This window comes from Scyliorhinus torazame, chromosome 1 (genome assembly GCF_047496885.1).
Source record: "Scyliorhinus torazame isolate Kashiwa2021f chromosome 1, sScyTor2.1, whole genome shotgun sequence".
Lineage (NCBI taxonomy): Eukaryota > Metazoa > Chordata > Chondrichthyes > Carcharhiniformes > Scyliorhinidae > Scyliorhinus > Scyliorhinus torazame.
In genome coordinates, this window is record NC_092707.1 from 233,945,752 (window position 1) to 233,965,376 (window position 19,625).

Below are 19,625 nucleotides of genomic sequence, written 5' to 3' on the forward strand. Positions count from 1 at the left end.
TGCCACCCAGTGCCGAAGGAGAACAAATGATCTCCTCCATAATGCCAAGGTAAGTCACTCCTCTCATCAGTATCAACTCACACACTAACAGACCCATCACACATCCACAGGGATCTCACTCATTTGCCAGCTCAAGGAACATCACCACTCACCCTCTCTCACACACCTTCATCTCCCGTGTGGGTCATGTCCTCATCCCGTCCATGGACCACTCACCATCCACATGTGCCAGGCAGTGAGGAAGTGGACCGTTGCTGTGGTGATAGCAAGGCTGCCAGCGCTGAACCGAATGATGATTCAGCACGGCAGCACCAATCAGAAAGCCATGCTGTGAGTGACGTCTCCTGTTTCTCAGGTCCCTGCCATGCACTATGACTTCTCCTTTCTTTCACAGGCACATCTGGAAAGCAACCGAGAGGGTCCATGAGCCATGTCACAGAGAAGGTCATAGAATCTCTACAGTGCAGAAGGAGGCCATTTGGCCCATCGAGTCTCCAATGACCCTCCTGAAGAGCACACTACCCAGGCCCACTCCCCCGCCCTATCCACATAATCCTGCCTAACCTGCACATCCCTGGACAATAAGGAACAATTTAGCGTGGCCAACCCACCTAACCTGCACATCTTTGGGCTGTGGGAGAACATCGAAGTACCTGGAGGAAACCCGCGCAGACAATGGGAGAACGTGCAAACTCCACATAGACAGTCACCCACGGCCGGAATTGAACCCTGGTCCCTGGCGCTGTGAGGCAGCAATGTTAACCACTGTGTCATTGTGCTGCCCCCGACTCCAGTCTCGGCAGCAGCACAGAAGAGGAATCTGCAGACACTGACATTGTTGACCCATCACAGCTCTCACCCACATTGTCCACCATTGCAGACACACATTCCTCAGCGTGTCCTCAATCTTGAATAGCCACAGGGTCACAGTCTGGTGAGCACATCGCACTGTCTGATCCACAGCAGGCAGAGGCAGGGACATCCCAGGGTGCCAGCATTCGAAGGATTGCTGGAGGCCAGGAATCCACCAATTCCAAGGCAGATGAGGAGTCTCTGGACTCAGACATGCCTCAATTGCTGGAGTTTCAAAGACAAACTCAGGAAAATCAGGAAAGGATGTCTGCTGCAGTTCTCAGATTGCAAGGCACAATAGAGGAGTCCGTCCGCCTTGAGACTGAGGTGATAGTGCTGACATGCCGATGCACTCAGGTCAACACTGGTCGTGTGGTGGCCGCTGTAGCGACTTTGGTCCAGGACATTGGTCTTGCACTGCTGTAGGAGCTGCCTCACTGAGGCACTTGCTGGCATCCATCAGTGCCAAGGGGAGGGAAGACATCTCAACTTCACTCCAGCTGCCCCTTCCACTTAAGGAGGCAGCCAGGGTCCTTGGGCACTCCTAGCAAGGAGGATGAACAGGTGCACACCCTGGACCATCTGCCCAAGTAACCCCGGGAATGCCAGCCCATCCAAATCCCCTCTTCCTGTGACTGCTTCAGCTCCAGCTCCACAGGCTGAGGAGGATGGCACTGCCACACAGCAGGACCCTGAAAGCAGGCTGGGGCCCTCCAGCTCTCAGCCCTCCAGAGGTCACCTGCCAAGGTCATCACAGACAACAGGGCAAAGCTAGCAGCAGGCTGCCTCCACCTCCACTGTGGATGTTGGGGATGGACCAAGACCTATCGGCAAGGTTAGAAAGGCCAAGAAGGATAGGTTGCACAACATCGGCATAGGTGTTGATTACTTGTACATAATGTTGACCATTGTAAATACACTCCCAAGAGTATCTCCTTGCCTATGGCTCCTTGCTATGATGAGCAGTGTTTGTGGCAGTCAGATGTGAAACCTTGGTTCCTACACAAAATGAGGGCAGGGGTTGTAATCCAAGGCATCCTCCCTGTGCAGTGTGTAACATTCTGAACACAGTGATTGTCAAGCTTCAAGGTCACTTTCCAGATCTATGATGCCTGCACCTCACAGGATGTATGTGAAGATCTAATTCAAGTGTAATACCAGCAGCCTCAACACCAAATCGCCATTCACCAACAATGCTGCATTTCTCTTTGCCACATCGTTCTCCTAGTCAAAACACAAAAATGAAAATGAGCATGAAATACATATTCCAAACTAAATTTCCAAATCAATTCTTGTCATTTTGTATACAAACGTAAACTAATCAACCTTATGCATTCCTTAGCATCTGCCTTCAGTGTGTGATTAGCTGTCCTAGTGCTCCTATGTTAACTGTATATTAAAATAAAAGCAAAATCCTGCAGATCCTGGAGTCTGAAACAAAAACAGAAAAATTCTGGAAAACCCAGCAGGTCTGGCAGCATCTGTGGAGAGAGAAAACAGTTAACTTTTTAAGTTCATACGACTCTTCTCCAGAGCTAAAGAGAGGGAGAAGTGTGATGGATTATATACTGTAAAGAGGGGTGGGGCAGCTGGAGCAAAGTAGAAGGTCAGTGATTGATGGGAGCTAGGAGAGAGATTGCAACAAAGTATGTAGGTCACAAGACAGAGGAAGCGTTAATGATAGGAGAAGGTGCCATTAGTTGCATAAAGGTAAGATATAAGAATGAGTTAATGGGAGAATAAAGGTCAGTGCTTAATGAAAGCAAAACCTAATAACACGTGGCAGGTGGCCCAGTGCGGGAGGGGGAGAGGGGTATTGCATTGGGACCAGAAAGTGTTTTGGATATTTAAAAAATGGTGATGATGGAGGAGAAAAGCTACAGTCTCAAGCTATTGAGCTCAATGTTGAGTCTTGAAGGCTGTAACGAGCCTAGTTGGTAGAGGAGATGTTCTTCCTCCAGTTTGTATTGGCTTCACTGGAGCAGTGCAGCAGGTCAAGGACAGAAGACATGTGGGCCTGAGAGCAAGATGCTGAGGTAATATGGCAAATGACAGGAGGTGGGGGTCATACTTACGGACTGAGCTAATGTGTTCCACAAAGCAAAGATCTCAATGTAGAGGAGAATATTTGGGGCCCTGAACGGCGAGGAGCGAGGATGTAAAGGAGCAGGTGTTGCACCTTCTGAGGTTGCAAGGAAAAGTGCCGTGGGAAGAGAATGAGGAGTAGGGGGTGATGGAGGAGTGGTCCTTGCAGAATGCTGATGAGGGGGCAGGGTGAGGGGAAGATGTGTTTTGAGGTGGCAACAGTGTATTCATCAGTAAACACCATCACCTTTTGACGGATGGATGAAGCAGCTGAACATGCTTCGGCCCGGGACAATACACTGAAGAACTCTTGAAATGATGTCTTAAGGTTGCGATCATTGGCCTCCAATAACATCAACCATCTTCTTTTGTACAAGTTGTGACTCCAGGTCAGTGGAGAGTTTGTCCCCTGATTAACTATTGACTTCAATTTGTCAGGGCTCTTTGATGACACTTGAAGCCAAATGCTGCCTTGATAACAAGGGCAGTCACTCTTACCTCGTCCCTGGAAATCAGCTCTTTTGTCCATGTTTGGACGAAGGCTGTAATGAGGTCAGGAGTGAAGTAATCCTGGTGGAACCCAAACTGAGCATCAGCGAGCAGTTTATCCCCAGTTATTTATGAAGGCCCGCCTCCTCAACCTTGCCCTTTGCCTGAGGTGTGGCGATCCTCAGGTTAAATCACCACCAGTCAGCTCTCCTCCTGAAAGGGGAAAGCAGCCTATGGTCATCTGGGTCTACGGCCACTTTACCTTTACCTTTATTGGTAAGTAAGTGCCGCTTGTTAGGACTATCGAAGACAAGTTCCATCATGATTGAGTGTATGAATTGGAGGAGTATTTAGTCAGATTGGATTTTTCCTGCCTCTTTTGGACGGGATATACTCAGGCAATTTTTCACATTGCTAGATAGATACCAGTGTCTTAGCTGTACTGGAACAGCTTGGCTAGATTCTGAAGCATAAGTCTTCAAAACTACAGCTAGAATAATGTAAGGGCCCACTGGCTTTGCTGTATCAATGTACTCAATTCCTTGATATCAATTGGAGTGAATCAAATTGGCTGAAGACTAGAATCTGTGATGCTGATGTTGAGTGGCCAAGGTGAATCATTAACTTGACACTTCTGGCTGAAGCTGCTTGCAATATTTGAGCCTTCTCTTTTCATAGAATCACAACAATGCAGAAGGAGGCTATTTGGCCCATCGAGTCTGCACCAACCCTCCTAAAGAGCACCCCACCTATGCCCTTGCTGCCACCTCCACCCCATCCTCATAACCTTTTAAAAAAAATAAATTTAGAGTACCCAATTCAATTTTTCCAATTAAGGGGCAATTTAGTGTGGCCAATCCACCTAACCTGCACATCTTTGGACTGATATGTTTTGCACTCATATGAATAAAAAAGCAGGACATTAGTTAAATGGAGAATGAATGCAGAATGCCAAGGTGCAGAAGGATCTAGGTGTTCCCCTGCATGAGGTAGTATGCAGGTGCAGCATGCAGGCTGGACTTGTTTCCACAGGAGTTTAGGAGAGTGAGGGGTTACTTGGTTGAAGTATATAAGATCCTGAATAGTCTTGACCAGGTGGACATGGAAAGGATGTTTCCTCTTGTGGGTGAGTCCAGAACGAGGGGGCACTGTTTTAAGGTTAGGGGTTGTCCTGAGAGCACAGAGATGAGGGGAATTTGTTTCTCTCAGGAGGTTGTGCGACTTTGGAACTCTGCCTCAGGAAGGAGTGGAGTTGGGATTATTGAGTATTTTTAAGGCCAAAGTAGATAGGTTCTTGTTCGGTGAGAGAATCAAAGGTTATCGAAGGTAAATGGGAATGTGGGACTAGAAACACAAATAGATCGGCCATAATCCTATTGAACGGCAGAACAGGCTTGAGGGGCCAAATGGCCTAATTCTGCTCCTATTTCGTATGTTTGTATATTTGGCACTGTCAGCATTGAGGATGGGGATGTTCATGGAGCCTCCTCCTCCCTTTATTTGTTTAATTATCCACCCCATGATGATTGGATACGGCAATGCAGACTCGCCTTTAATAAGTGTTAAGAAGTGACCATATTAGGCCCCATGCTGATGTGTAATGTCAATGAGCAGTGCTGGCTGCACTCAGAAATCATTATAATTAGCAGGCTGCATAAAGTTCTTGTGCTGTTTGCATTACATTGAATTGTCATTTCCTTTAATGTCCCACTGTCAAGAGGTTTTCTAATTTGAACCCCATGCACGTTTGTTCAAAGAGAGCCGCTTGATACAGCGTTATCTTCAAATCATGGGTGGAGTCAAAGGAAAAGACAACAACATTAATACAAGTAAAATTAAAAAGGGAAGGATAAATTCCATAATTTACATAGTCCAATTCTTTAAATCAGAGGAATTGAAAAATATAGAAAATTTCAAGCTATAGATCCCATTTTTTTTGTTCCCCAGCCAATGTTTTGAAGCTGTGAACACAAATTTCCATCTTTGTTCCCTGCACCAGTTGGTTTGCCATTCTGCTGCCAGTGTACCTGTGATTATGGAAATATCATCAGTAGCCCAAACTAGTCAGGCCAAGCTAATAGAGATGTTAGTGTTGATACGTCTGTGAGTGACAGAAAATGTCACACTCTAATAGACAGTGATATCATGCCCTTAGAGGGCAGCACGGTAGCACAGTGGTTCGATACCCCGTTGGGTTACTGTCTGTGTGGAGTCTGCACGTTCCCCCCGTGTCTGCGTGGGTTTCCTCCGGGTGCTCTGGTTTCCTACCCCTAATCCTGAAAGACGTGCTGTTAGGTAATTTGGGCACTCTGAATTCTCCCTCTGTGTACCCGAACAGGCGCCGGAATGTGGCAACTAGGGGATTTTCACAGTAACTTCATTGCAGTGTTAATGTCAGCCTACTTGTGACAATAAAGATTATTATAATATTATTATTATTGAAGCTTTACTTCAAACTATTCCATGCAGTAGTGTTATATATTAGAGTAACATCATTGGCTGGTGGACTATAACATATGACGCAATGACTCATAATAATTATAATAATAATAATCGCTTATTGGCACAAGTAGGCTTCAGTGAAGTTAATGTGAAAAGCCCCGAGAGTGCTTTGCGGGTTTTTGTGGAGTTCACCATTGTACCCTGTTGGAGCAGCTTCTTGTGATTAAACCCCTTGAGCTATGTTACATGAGCTCGACATGTGCCACCTCTGATTCTTTCCCTTTGCGGCCACAACAAAGAACATAACAAAAGAAAAACTGGGGGCAAGGTCTGGGCCATAAACAAAACGGGAGAAAAATGACTTTTGATGACTGTTTTGTGAGCCAGAAGAAGGAATCATCGATGGAGATCCAGGCACACACACAGGTCAAGAAAAATGTTGTGAACTTCCAGGCAAAATCATTGCTGTGGCCGGTAAAAACAACTCTCAAGTAAATATTTGGACACCGTACAGTTTGTAGCACGGGGTTCGCGAATGATCCAACAACTGCCAGAGCAAGTAAAAGGGCTTGTCTGTTTCAAACGGAGAGAAAATAAATGTCAGAGACTACAGGCTGAAGGCTGAGTAGCACAGATCGGGGGGCTGCAATCCAAAAATGGCAGGAAAAAAAGGTGCCATGGATGTGTTTGATAAGGAGGAGGGGCAGCATGGTAGCATTGTGGATAGCACAATTGCTTCACAGCTCCAGGGTCCCAGGTTCGATTCCAGCTTGGGTCACTGTCTGTGTGGAGTCTGCACATCCTCCCCGTGTGTGCGTGGGTTTCCTCCGGGTGCTCCGGTTTCCTCCCACAGTCCAAAGATGTGCAGGTTAGGTGGATTGGCCATGATAAATTGCCCTTAGTGTCCAAAATTGCCCTTAGTGTTGGGTGGGGTTACTGGGTTATGGGGATAGGGTGGAGGTGTGGACCTTGGGTAGGGTGCTCTTTCCAAGAGCCGGTGCAGACTTGATGGGCCGAATGGCCTCCTTCTGCACTGTAAATTCGATGATAATCTATGAGACATGCTTCCTGTCTTGCATTTGGCCAGACTTTGGATGATACACTTCACAACCGACTACTTTGTGGCGTCAGGAATGAAGCCAGCCAAAGGAAATTGTTGTCTGAAGGTGCATTCACCCTAAAATCTACTATAAAAAATCACAACGTCTGTGGAACTTGCTGCGAGAGAAGCTTCGGTGATTGGAGCTCGAGCTAAGGTCCATAAAATTGATTCTGTGAGAGCAGGTCCTTCTTTAAAAATTTTTTTTTAGAGGATCCAATTCTTTTTTTCCAATTATGGGGCAATTTAGCATGGTCAGTCCACCTACCCTGCACATCTTTTTGGGTTCTGTGGGTGGAACCCACACAGACAGGGGAGAATGTGCAAACTCCACATGGACAGTGACCCGGAGCCAGGATCGAACCCAGGTCCCTGGTGCCATGAGAGAAGTAGGTTCATCAAGAACCTACATGTCCGCACTTCAACCAAATGGGACATATGGATGGAGATTGTTGGAGAAGAAATGTAAAAATTGTGGTAATGTTGGTCACATTGCCAAGGCATGTTGGTCACGCCAACCTTCATCAGCACACACAAAGTGTACCAAGAAAAATACTGCAAAGTCGACAGGGCACGTTTACCAGTTAAATGATCCAACTGAAGACTCACCGAATACCAAAGTGTCAAATCAGTTTAAGGAAAGTAAGCTCGGCATTCTGCAGTATAAGGGGACCAATAAGGATTTTGGGTCTTTCCAAAATTAAATGGGAACACTATTAAGATGGAAGTCGATCCGGGTGCTGCAGTATCACTGACACCTGAATCAATATACCATCAAAAATTGAAGTACCTGTCATTGCAACCATCTGATGTGGTCTTGAGGACATCTACTGAGGAGGCCATGCTGCTTCTTCTGGGTGAATGTGAGAGTTGTTGCACTGTTTCAGTCCCAACAGCGTCGCCAATACTGTGCGTTTTTCTATTTATCTTAGTGAACCACAAGCCTTCCCTTATATCGATCAAATGACCACACAACCAGTTAGTTAGTTCAAAATATGGTTTATTTACATACACAAGAGTTATCTCAACATGCAACACAATATCTACTACGAGTTAAACTACACCTATCAGCTACAATAACCTATATTAACTTCAGGGCGACCGGCACTGTGTAAATGGATAAGGCCTTTATCTGGATTTCATTTGGCTGTTTCGAAGAAAGTGGCTCTGCCTCTGCTGGGCTCATCCGTCAGGTAGCGATCGTTGGTCTTGAACTTGGTTGGTTGTCCCTGCTGCATTTGGGCTGGCACAGGCTGGATCCAAAAGAGACAGAACACATGGCTGTGCTCTCTTTTATCCCTCTGGGAATTTGCGCTCTTTGCGGCGGTCCTTAACCTTGGACCCAATAGTTCGACAGGGCTCTGATCACTGTCTTCGATTTCAGCCAATAAAGGGGCGGGTGCCTTGGTCGCTGGGCGGGTCCTTAGCGGTCATTGACCTTGGCAGTTGTGCTTTCTGAGTAAGGGGAGTGGCGCCGATCAGTCTGTGGCTGTACCGGTTGCTTGATTGGAGTTCTATTGTCTTGGGAAAATGGGCCATTAAAATGCAAACGAGCGGGGGTTTCAAACAGGTCTGGTTACCTGTGTTTTAGATATACATAGGCTGTGTATCTGTCTGAGTCCTGGGTTGGCCATAATTCCCATGGTCCTTTGCAGGTGGCCATCTTAGATGGCTACATTCCATCCATTTGATCCTGAACGCGAAGCGTGGTGGATCACACTATTGATCCCTGTTCATCCTTGGTTGCCCAGTCACCCTTGGTCAAGGCAAGGTTCTACTCTACTCTATCTTATGGTCTGGGACATTTACCTAATATTCTATTAATATATTCATAAATGAATTCATCTCTAACGGTTACTATAATTTAGGTCACTATAACATTTAATTTATCCGCACAGTTGATCTCTAGCTAACGCTATCTAAGCTACTCTCATGCTGCTGGTGAATATCAAAGAACGTATATACAGTACAAAATTTAAAACAGCAGCGTCACATTTCTACTTAATCCTAATAAAGTTAAAGAGGTACATGGTTTATTTTTAGCAGCGATTGCTCCATGAGTTCAATTTTGTTGAATTCCAAAGAAGGGGGATCGGACTGTATATATCGGGCAGCGGGAGGCTTTTGCCATTTACGGAGTGGAAGTGTCTGAATGACGCTGCAGATTTTTGCAATTACTGGAAGGGCCTCTACTATGTATGAAAGGGGGTTCCATTTGGCAATGTTTTCGCACCAAGTGGGGGTTTCGATGTCTGTCTTTATGTGTGGTGTAGTGTCCGGGCTGGTGGTGGCCTGTTGGGTGGTAGTGTTCGGGGCTGGTGTGGGGATTGTAACAAGAGTTTGTTGCGCGCGCAGTTGCAGAAGTCCAGCGATGATCCAAACGCATGTCAGCAGTCCTTGCATCATCCTTTGTTTTCTGTTTTCCGGGTAATCCTAGGGGTGCAAGCATAGTATCTGTTATTATCTTTGGTTAATATCCCGTTTTATTAGTCTTTCTCTCCTTTTCCAATCACCTGTTATGATTGTCACCATGTGTGACTCCCTCATTTGTATTTTGTTTTAAATACCATTTTGGAGAGACGAGAAATGCAAAAAAATTTTTTTTTTAAAGTAGAGACTCTCGCAGCTTGTGGTCGATGAGGGGAGTGGTCGGACAATTTCTTCGACCAGTCTTTTCTTTACTTGCAACCAGGGGTGGTTGAGGCTTATCTTAACCAGCCGAATTTCAGGGCGGCCAGTTTTATAAATTCTCATCCCAGGGCTCACAGGTAGTTCGCGTGTAGCAGTGTGTATAGCAGCAATGATTAGCAACCAATTGTGTCATATGAGTAAATAGCATGTGGGGAACGACCACGGGGTCGCGGGAGGAAAAGAGAAGAAGGGATGAGCGTACGGAACGTGGTAAAATGCATTCTTTAATCCACAACCGAAGGGAGAGTAGAGAAGGTGAAACTAAGGCCTGCCAAAGGCAATGCAGAGTATAGAGAACCATTCCAGATGTATGAAGTGACGGGAACATGAGGTGCGTGTGGGCCGCTGCGGGAGAAAAATGGGCGGAATCCCGGGTAGGGCGGGGGTTAGTGCCGTTACTCCACTACCCGAGCTTAACTGACCAGATGCATTTGGGGTCCTCAGGTAGGGCGGGGATCAGTGCCGTTACTCCCTACCTGGGTGACCTGAGTGGATGGTAAGAGTTTGTAGTCGTGTGGAAACTTGTCATAAAGACTGGGAGAACAGTGATCTGTTTCTCAACAAACTTGTGCCTTTAACTGACATTGGGTATCGTACCCTCGAATCAGAAGAGTAATTTTGTATCGGGCGACATGAATTAAAACCATGTAGTAGAAAAAAGAAGGAAAAAAGCGGGCATGTTCCATCAGAACTTTGGACACCTTAATACTTAGGCGGTGTCTCTTTCTCATCATCTGGACACCTCAGGGTTCTGTAACAAACAGTGTTGTAAAAGCATTACCGAAACGAGAGTCAGTATCTGAATCATCACCATCTCCCGGTTGCCAGACTCGTGTCTGCTGTTTCTGTGCCTTGGCCGCGTGGGCCGTCGGATGATCCGTATCGTCATGCCTTATTAATCTGCAAGAGCTGTCGCGGTACCAAAGAGGGGCTTGTTTGTCGTGAGGCGTAGGGGCGGTGGGAGTGGAGGGCAAGTTACTGTGATCGGGGGTGGATGTGGCGGTGGCTGGGGGAGGGCATATAGGGGGCCAAAGATATCTAAGTCGTGGTTCCGGGGGCTTGGGCGACTGGGGGCAGAGAGATCGCGCCAGTGTTCAGGGATAGTAATCAAATCCGGTAGGCTCTCGCTGTTGTCAAAGTCAAGTTCAAGGTGAAAGTCTGTCTGTGGGCGTGGACAAGGGATAAATGCCAGCATGGCTGGGGGAGGGTTGGCGTAGGAGACGAACTAGGTTGTCGATGGGCGGGGCATGATCGTCTCCTATTGCCAGAGAGATGTGGTGGGACTGGCTACATTGTGATCCATAGACTTTGAGTTGGTTGATGTGAAACCAACCATTTTTGCCGTTGCGGTACGTTATCTTGTACACGGAGGGGCTCACTTTGTCGGAAATGGAGTAAGGTCCTGCAAATTTGGGGGAGAGGAAAGAACTGGGGTTGTAAAGTGAAACCATTACTTGCTGTCCGACTGTGTACTCTACGGGGTGGACGGTTTTGTCAAAGCAGGCTTTACTCTGCTTTTTTCTAGCGCCTAATCGGAGAGCTGCAGCGAGTTGTGCCGCTTTAATGTTATCTGTAACCTGTTGGACTGTTTTTTTCGTGGGTGAGGGCGGTTATTGTAGGGCTTGCCAGATCGAGGCCTAATAAATACCCTTTATGGGCTGTCCGGTCGTGAGAGTGTTGGGGGGTGAAACCAGTGGAACTGGAAACGGTGTTCCGAATAAACATGAGAGCAAATGGGAGGACCGTGTCCCACGTGGTATTGTTCTGTTGCACCATCTTCGTAATGGCGCTTCTAAAGTTCGATTCATTCTCTTGACAATGCCACTGGATTGGGGGTGATATGCTATATGGAATTTCTGCCTGATCCCAAAAATTGCTAAAACATTTTGCATGACTCTGCCGGTGAAGTGGGAACCTTGGCCTGACTCAATGCTGCGGGGGAGACCCCAGCGTGTGAATATCTGTTGGGTCAAAATCTTAGCGGTGGTCTTTGCTTTTTTGTCCGTGAGGGAAATACTTCTACCCATTTAGTAAAGGTGCCGATTACAACCAGCACGTATTTGAAACTGTTCCTGCAAGGGGGAAGGGGGCCAATGTAGTCGAGTTGTAAGTTTCTCCAAGGGCCATTCACAGGTCGCTTGTGACGTAATTGTCCTTTCTTTGAATAATGTTCAGGATTGTTCAGTGCACAGATAAGGCAATTCGCGACATAATGGGTTACATCGCTTTTTAAATCGGGCCACCAACACAAAGGTCTTAAATGGGCAATGGTATTGTTGTCCGTGTCCATCATGAAATTGGTAAATGAGCTGGTTTCTGTCCTGGGTGGGGACCACATAAATTCCGTTTCTTAAAACTATGCCGTCCTGTACAGTCAGTGCGACCTTCCATTTATCGTAGGGGGCTGGGAAGTTGCCGTCTAAAACCTGTTTGAGGGTGTCGTCTGCTTTTTGGGTTTGAGATAGATCCTCAATATTGGTCTTGGAAACCTGGCCTGAGTGTATCGGTTCACTTTCAGGTGGCTACCAGATGTGACCATGGCGTGATCCTGCTTTGGCTAAGGCTACCGGGTGGGGACGAGGGATAATGGTTTCTTACTTTAATAATGCCATATGTGCGACCTGAGGCTGTCTTGAGAATGTGCTTTAACAACGGGGCAGAGGGTAGGGGTTTTCCATCGGCTGAAACAAAACCTCGAGATTCCCACAGGGGCAGGAATTCTGTTAAACTGATGCACACATACAGGCTGTCCGAGTGCATGTCTGCGAGGGTTGGAAAAGAGTCGGGGTGAAGAATTATTTAGGCTATGGCTGTGAGTTCTGCTGCTTGTGAACCTAGGCGACCGGGCAATTTTAAAGAGATCTCTTCTAGTGGGTGTCCCTGCGTGTCTTCCATGTAAATTCCACAACCAGTAATTCTAACTCCATTTTCGATTGTGGAGGAACCGTCTACATAAATTTTTACAGTATCCCCTGTGGTTTGGGAATTCTGTGTCTTCCTGCCTGCTCGTGGGTGTAGTGACTTTGGGAAAAAGGATCGTTTGTGGTGTTGGGTTGCTATGATCTGGCACTCATGTGGAGTCCCTGCATATTGGAGATATCGGCCAGAAATGTGTGGGTCTTGGTGCGTTTTACCGTAATGTCCCTGCCTTGTAATAGTAGTGTCTAGCGAGCTTCTCTGATTTGGCTGACTGAACCATCCTTTAATCTACCGTCTAGTAATAGTTCCATGGGGGTGTGCTCGGTCAAGATCGTGGCTGGGTTGAGCCTGTGATGTACGCAAAGTACTGTACTGCCCAAAAGACTGCAACCAAGTGCCGTTCGCAGGTTGAGAATCCTTACTCTACGGGGTCAAATGATCTTGAGGCATAGGCTACGGGTCCTAAGTGATTGTGTCGTTCTTGCAGGAGCACTGCTGATGGGGTTTGGTCGGTGGTTGCTACTTCGATGGCATAGGGCAAGTCTGGGTCTGGAACTTGTAAAGCGGGGGCTGTGCCTAGGGTGCGTTTTAAATCATCAATGGCGTCTGTGTGCTGCGGCAGCCATTCCCATGGGGCGTTCTTTTTAAGGAGCTCTGACAGTGGGGCTGCTTTGGTGGCAAAACCATCTGTATGATTTCTGCAATATCCTACCAAAGCTAGGAATGACCGGAGTGCAGTGACATTTTGGGGCAGGGGCAATTTAACAATGGACTCGATCCATTTTTGCTCAATTTCTCTCTTCCCGTGGGTGATGATGGTGCCTCAACAAAGAACCTTTTCCTTTAAAATCTGGGCCTTTTTGGGGTTTACCTTACATCTGATTGATTGCAGTAGGCCTAGTAATTCAGATCAGAGCTCTTCGTGTTCCTCTTTTGTGTCCGTTTGCAATAGCAGATCGTCTACATATTGTATGAGGCATTCAGGTCGGGAAAATTTAAAAAGTCCGTTGGCCAATTGTCGGTGGAAAATGGAGGGGGAGTCATGGAATCCTTGTGGGAGACATGTCCACGTGTACTGCTGCCCTTGAAACGTAAATGCGAATTTATACTGGCAGGCCCTGTCTAACGGGATGGACCAAAACCCAGTGGTGATGTCCAGCACTTTGAAATAGTTTGCCTGTACTCCCTTTTTGAGCATGGTCTCGGGACTCGTGGCAACAGTGAGGGCTGCGAAAGGGGTTACCTTATTAAGTTCTCGGTAGTCGATCATTAGTCGCCATGAACCATCGGGCTTCTTTACTGGCCAAATTGTGGCATTATTTGTGGAGGCTATGGGTCGAATAACTCCTTGGTCAAACAAACTGTTAATAACCTTCGAAATATCACCCTCGGCTTGCTGTGGGAAACCGTATTGCTTTTGCGGCTTTGGATCGGGACCTGAAATCTTCACTGTACCTGGGATCTTCCCACAATCATGTTTGTGTTGTGCGAATGAAGCTTTGTGTTTTATGAGGACCTCTCTCATCGTCTGGCCTGCACCAATTGTTTGCGGATTAAACCCATAGACCCCTACTGAGCAAATCCTGTTTTCATAATCCCCGACTGTGAGTGTAGCGGGAGCGCGAGCTGTTTTGGCCATTCGCCAGACACATTTGTTTACTGGGTCAAAAGAAAGGTTATGGGAGCTCAAAACATTAATGCCTAAAATGTGCTCTGCTGTTTGGGGTAAGTCAACTAAAACGACGGGGTGTTTGGTGCTAATGTGCCCTATCTGGGTGGGTACGGGAGCTGTTATATATCGGTGTTGCATGTGGCCTGTGAATCCACTCAGGGGGATGGTGTCTGTGGTGGGCCATTTGTCCTGTTGAAACATGGTGGAGGAGTTCAAAGTGGTGCGGGATCCTCCTGTGTCCCAAAGAATATCGATTGTTTGTCCCCGGACTGTGCCTGTAACTATTGGTCTGCCTGATTTGTCCCAGCGTGTGTCACAGACCCAAGTTGGGGAGTCCGAACACCGTAAATCTGTGGAGTTAAGCGTCTTAACAGGCGCTAACATTATGCATGGGCCTAACATTGTTCCTCGGTGGGGGGTTTGCTGGTTGGTATCGTTGATGGTTTGGGGGCTTTTGTCGGCAATCGCGGGCATAATGTCCTCTGTGGCCACAATTGTCACAACCTCGTGGTGCCTGTGCTCTGGGGTGCTGTCCCTCGTGTCTACCCTCATTTATCCATGCTGGGTCCTGGCTAGTCCTAACTGTGTGCATGTTTGCTTCTATCTCGTCCTGATCTGTCTGTCGGTGTAGGGTTTGTTCCCATGCTCTAGAAAGTCGTTCAGGTACCCAAACTTCATTGTGTGTGTAGTCTGCGGGGTTGTAGTTTACACAAGCCTTTTGACCTGCGTCTGTGGCATGCGAGAGTAAGGTGCGGGACCATTTAGTGGTGTCCTCCTCATTTAGGTGTCCGCGGTTCAATTGTCCGTAAGCTGCCATTAAATGAATCCATAGGCGACCAGCGAATGCGGTCGTATTTTCTCCCTTTTTTTGCCTGCAGTTATTTAAACCCTCGACTGGATCTCCTTTGTTATATCCGATGACATCTAATATGGCCGTTTTCATTTCCTGTAGGGTTCCTCCTGCTACATTTTGGGGTTCTGGCAAAGCTGATCTTACAGACTGGCTAAGGCTCATAACTATTAACATTACATCCTCTCTCTCGTCTAGGCCGTACATAACTTTTTGTTGGCGCACCTCCTCAAAGAAGCTGTGCGGGTCCGCGGGGGCTGGAATGGAATAATTTTTGTGCAAGCTTCTCTTAATTGGGTTATGGATAGTGGGGTGGTGTAAACAATATCAGGCTCCTCCTGATCCGATGACCTGCGTTCTGTGGTAACCAGATTCATGGGGGTCGAATTGTGAGTGGGGGTGTGTGCTGCCTGTGCAGTCGGTGCTGCGGGTGCTTTTCTCTTTCGGGCGTGGGGGGCTCGATTTTGATTTCCTGTGTCCTCTACATATCTTTGGGCGCTTTCGATTAACTCTTGCCAATCGGGAGCATCTTCCTCATCTAAATCCTTCCCAAAAGTGGACTTGAAGCCATTCTGTACTGAGAGTAGCGACTGTAACTTTTCTATCTTCTGTCGGCATTTAGCATGGTCAACGGTACTCTGCCTCTAGTCCTTAGTGGAGCTGTAGAGCGCTCTCAAAGCTGCCTTTAAATCTGCGCATTTGCTAGTTAGCTGGGCGACCTGTAGTTATGTTTCCTCTCTTACCAGGACTGCGCGCTGTGTATCTTGGTAGGCTTTATCGTACTGGGTCTGGAAGCTACTAAGGTGAACTAGACAAGATTGATGTGCGCGTTTTACATCGGCCATTTCCTTATCCTTAGCTGCTAACTGTTCCCAAAGTTGCTCAATTATTTTCTTGATTTTGTTACTGTTTCCCTCGTTCTTTTCTTCCTTCTCAATTAACTGTCTACGGAACGTCTTCACGACCTCCTCTGTGCCTCACAACTGTGCCAAACAAGACACTATTGCCATCGGCTTTCCGATTTTCCCTACATTTTTCTTGTGGACCTCGCTTAGGTTCTCCCACCAAGGTTGTCCTCTCTTTCCTGGACCTGACTCATCATTAGCGCAAAAATTCGACCAAAGGGGCCATCCTTTCCCCTTTAAGTATTTCCTTAACTCTTCCTCCCATATGGAGCATTGCTCTGCTCTGTTAGTCGTTCTGACCTCGGGTTCCTGTGGATTCATCAATCGTTCCATTGCTTTAGTGGCCATTACTTCTCATATCTCTTTGTCTACTTTTAATTTGGGACAGGGGAATAAGGCGGCGATTTGAACAGCGGGTATGGCTTAAGCTATTTTCCGGCTCACAATCCCTCGATAGTTGTACACAATTCTAACGAGTTTACCTTACTCTTCCTGTTAAGTACACATGCGGGTGAGTACACACTTCCGAAATTCGGTTATTTGGTCGATATGGGACTTGCACTTGTGGTTCTTTCTCTTTTTCGCAATTGGATTCAAAGTTTGTGGGTTCTCTCGGAATGACAAAGTCACTTCTAATCGAGTCCCGTCAGAGGTCGCCAATAATGTTGTTCTGTTTCGGTTCCAACAGCATCGCCAATACTGTGGGTATTTCTATTTATCTTATGAACCACAAGCCTTCCCTTATATCGATCAAATGACCACACAACCAGTTAGTTAGTTCAAAAGATGGTTTATTTACATACACAAGAGTTACCTAGACATGCAAACACAATATCTACTACGAGTTAAACTACACCTATCAGCTACAATAACCTATACTTAACTTCAGGGCGACCGGCACTGTGCAAATGGATAAGACCTTTATCTGGATTTCACTTGGCTGGTTCGAATAAAGTGGCTGTGTTTCTGCTGGGCTCATCCATCAGGTAGCAATCCTTGGTCTTGAACTTAGCTTTCTGTTCCTGCTGCAATTGAGCTGGCACAGGCCGGATCCAAAAGAGACAGAATACATGGCTGCGCTGTTGTTTTGTTTCCTCTCTTACCAGGAAAACGGTGGAGTGGATGAGTGGGCGGGCCTTGTCCGCATAGTTAGGGACCCACTTGGCGTAGTACGAGAAGAACCCCAGGCATCGTTTGAGGGCCTTGGGGCATTGGGGAAGGGGGAGTTCCATGAGGGGGCACATGCGATCGGGGTCGGGCCCTAGAACTCCGTTCTGAACCACATAGCCGAGGATGGCTAATCAGTTCGCGCTTCTCCTTGTTGTAGGTTAGGTTGAGGAGTTTGGCGGTGTGGAGAAATTTGGAAATGTTAGCGTCGTGGTCCTGCTGGTCGTGGCCGCAGATGGTGATGTTATCCAGGTACGGGAAAGTGGCCCGCAATCCGTACCGGTCAACCATTCGGTCCATCTCCCGTTGGAAGACCGAGACCCCGTTAGTGACGCCGAAGGGAACCCTAAGGAAGTGGTAAAGGTGGCCGGCCGCTTCAAACGCGGTGTACTGGCGGTCCACCTTGCGAATGGGGAGCTGGTGGTAGGGAGATTTCAGGTCCAATGTCGAGAAGACCCGATACTGTGCTATCTGATTGACCATATCAGATATGCGTGTAAGGGGGTACGCGCCGAGCTGCGTGTACCGATTGATGGTCTGACTGTAGTCAACGACCATTCTGTGTTTCTCCCCAGTTTTCACCACTACCACTTGGGCTCTCCAGGGGCTTTTGTTGGCCTCGATAATACCTTCCCGCAGCAGCCGCTGGACCTCCGACCTGATAAAGGTCCTGTCCTGGGCGCTGTACCGTCTGCTCCTGGTGGCGACGGGTTTGCAATCCGGGGTGAGGTCCGCAAACAGGGAAGGTGGGTCGACCTTAAGGGTCATGAGACCGCAGACAGTAAAGGGTGGTAGGGGCCCGCCAAATTTCAGGGTAACGTTCTGGAGGTTCCACTGGAAGACCAGGCCGAGTAGCAGGGCAGCGCAGAGGTTGGGGAGGACATAGAGCCGGAAGCCGCTGAGCTCTACGCACTGGATGTGAGGGTGGCGGTGCAGTACCCCTGGATCACCACAGAGTGGGATCCGGAGGCCAGGGAGATTCTCTGGTTAATGGGATGTACCGTGAGGGAGCAGCGTATCTGGGTGGATGAAGCTCTCGGTGCTCCCAGAGTCCAGAAGGCAGGCTATCTTGTGCCCATCGACCTTCACTGTTGTCGACGCGGTCGCGAGGTTGTGCGGTCGGGACTGGTCGATCGTGATGGAGGCCAGACGTGGCTGGTCGGCGGCGGTTGCAGGCGAAGAGCGGCCCGATGAGATGCCCGACGAGCAGGGGTCCTGAGGCGGGGAAGATGGCGGCGGCCACGGGCCGCACGTGTCCTGAGGTGGGGAAGATGGCGGCGCACACGGGCCGCACGTGTTGTGAGGGGAGCAAGATGGCGGCGCCCAGAGGTCGCACGTGGGGGGTGCAGGGACAATAGCGGCGATCGAGAGGGCCTGGCACACTGCAGCGAAATGTCCTTTCTTCCCGCAGGCTTTGCAGAGCGTGCTCCGCGCCGGGCAGCGCTGCCTGGGGTGTTTTGGCTGCCCGCAGAAGTAGCACTTGGGTCCCCCGGGGTTGGTTGGCTGCCGCACGCGCAGGCCTGGGGCTGGCTGGGGGAAGTCGCTGATGGGGTCCACGGTGGGGTGTTCACTGGCGGGGGCTACAATGCACAGGAGGGGTGGGCCGTGCGGTGGGGGGCATACGCCTCCATATTGCGTGAGGCGACTGAGCGAGAGCGCTTGTTTCTTGGTCACCGCGAGGTCGAAGGTAGCCCCTTCTAAGAGGCGTTGGCGGATGTAGGCCGACCCTATGCCCGTAACGAACGTATCTTTAAGTAGCAGGTCAGAATGTTCAGCGGCCGAAACGGCCTGGCAATCGCAGACTCTCACCAGGACGTGCAGGGTACGCCAGAAATCTTCCACAGACTCACTGGGGAGTTGATGCCTCGTGGACAGGAGGTGCCTGGCGTAGATTTTGTTGGTCTTCTGAGTGTAGTTCTCCTTCAGTAGTGCCATGGCCTCAGCGTAGGTCGGCGCGTCCCGGATGAGGGGAAAAATATCGGAGCTCAGCCGCGTGTAGAGGATCTGGAGTTCTGTGCCTCTGAGGGTGGGTCTGTCGCAGATCCAATGTAGGCTTCAAAGCAAGCTGGCCAATGTGCAAAGGCCGACTTGGCATTGTCTGCCTGAGGGTGCAGCTGCAGGCGATCCGGATTGATGCGGAGATCCATAGTTGTAAAATCTCTGCGTAATAAATTGATGCACTATCAATTACGACGAGACGAGAGTAGAGAGTAATCAAGGCTTTATTATATAGAGATGTGGAGCCTCCCGCAGCTGCTGCCGAAATGGCTGCAGCTCGGAGAGCCCACACATTTATACTCCGCCTACTGGGTGGAGTCAGCAGGCAGGATCTATCCCCATACCTGTAGTACAGGGGCCTTACCGTAATACCTTTGTATGCATTATATACAATACAACAGTGGTGACTACCATAGTCAGTGAGAGGGAAGAACCATTTTGACTGACAGGAACAAC

General features: G+C 48.3%; 1 protein-coding gene across 2 annotated transcripts in view; it reads left to right on the forward strand.

Moving 5' to 3' along the window:
• The window catches only part of filip1b (filamin A interacting protein 1b), a 326,296-nt gene that overhangs the window by 94,952 nt on the left and 211,719 nt on the right, over positions 1-19,625 (forward strand). The gene's annotated exons all lie outside the window — the stretch shown is intronic.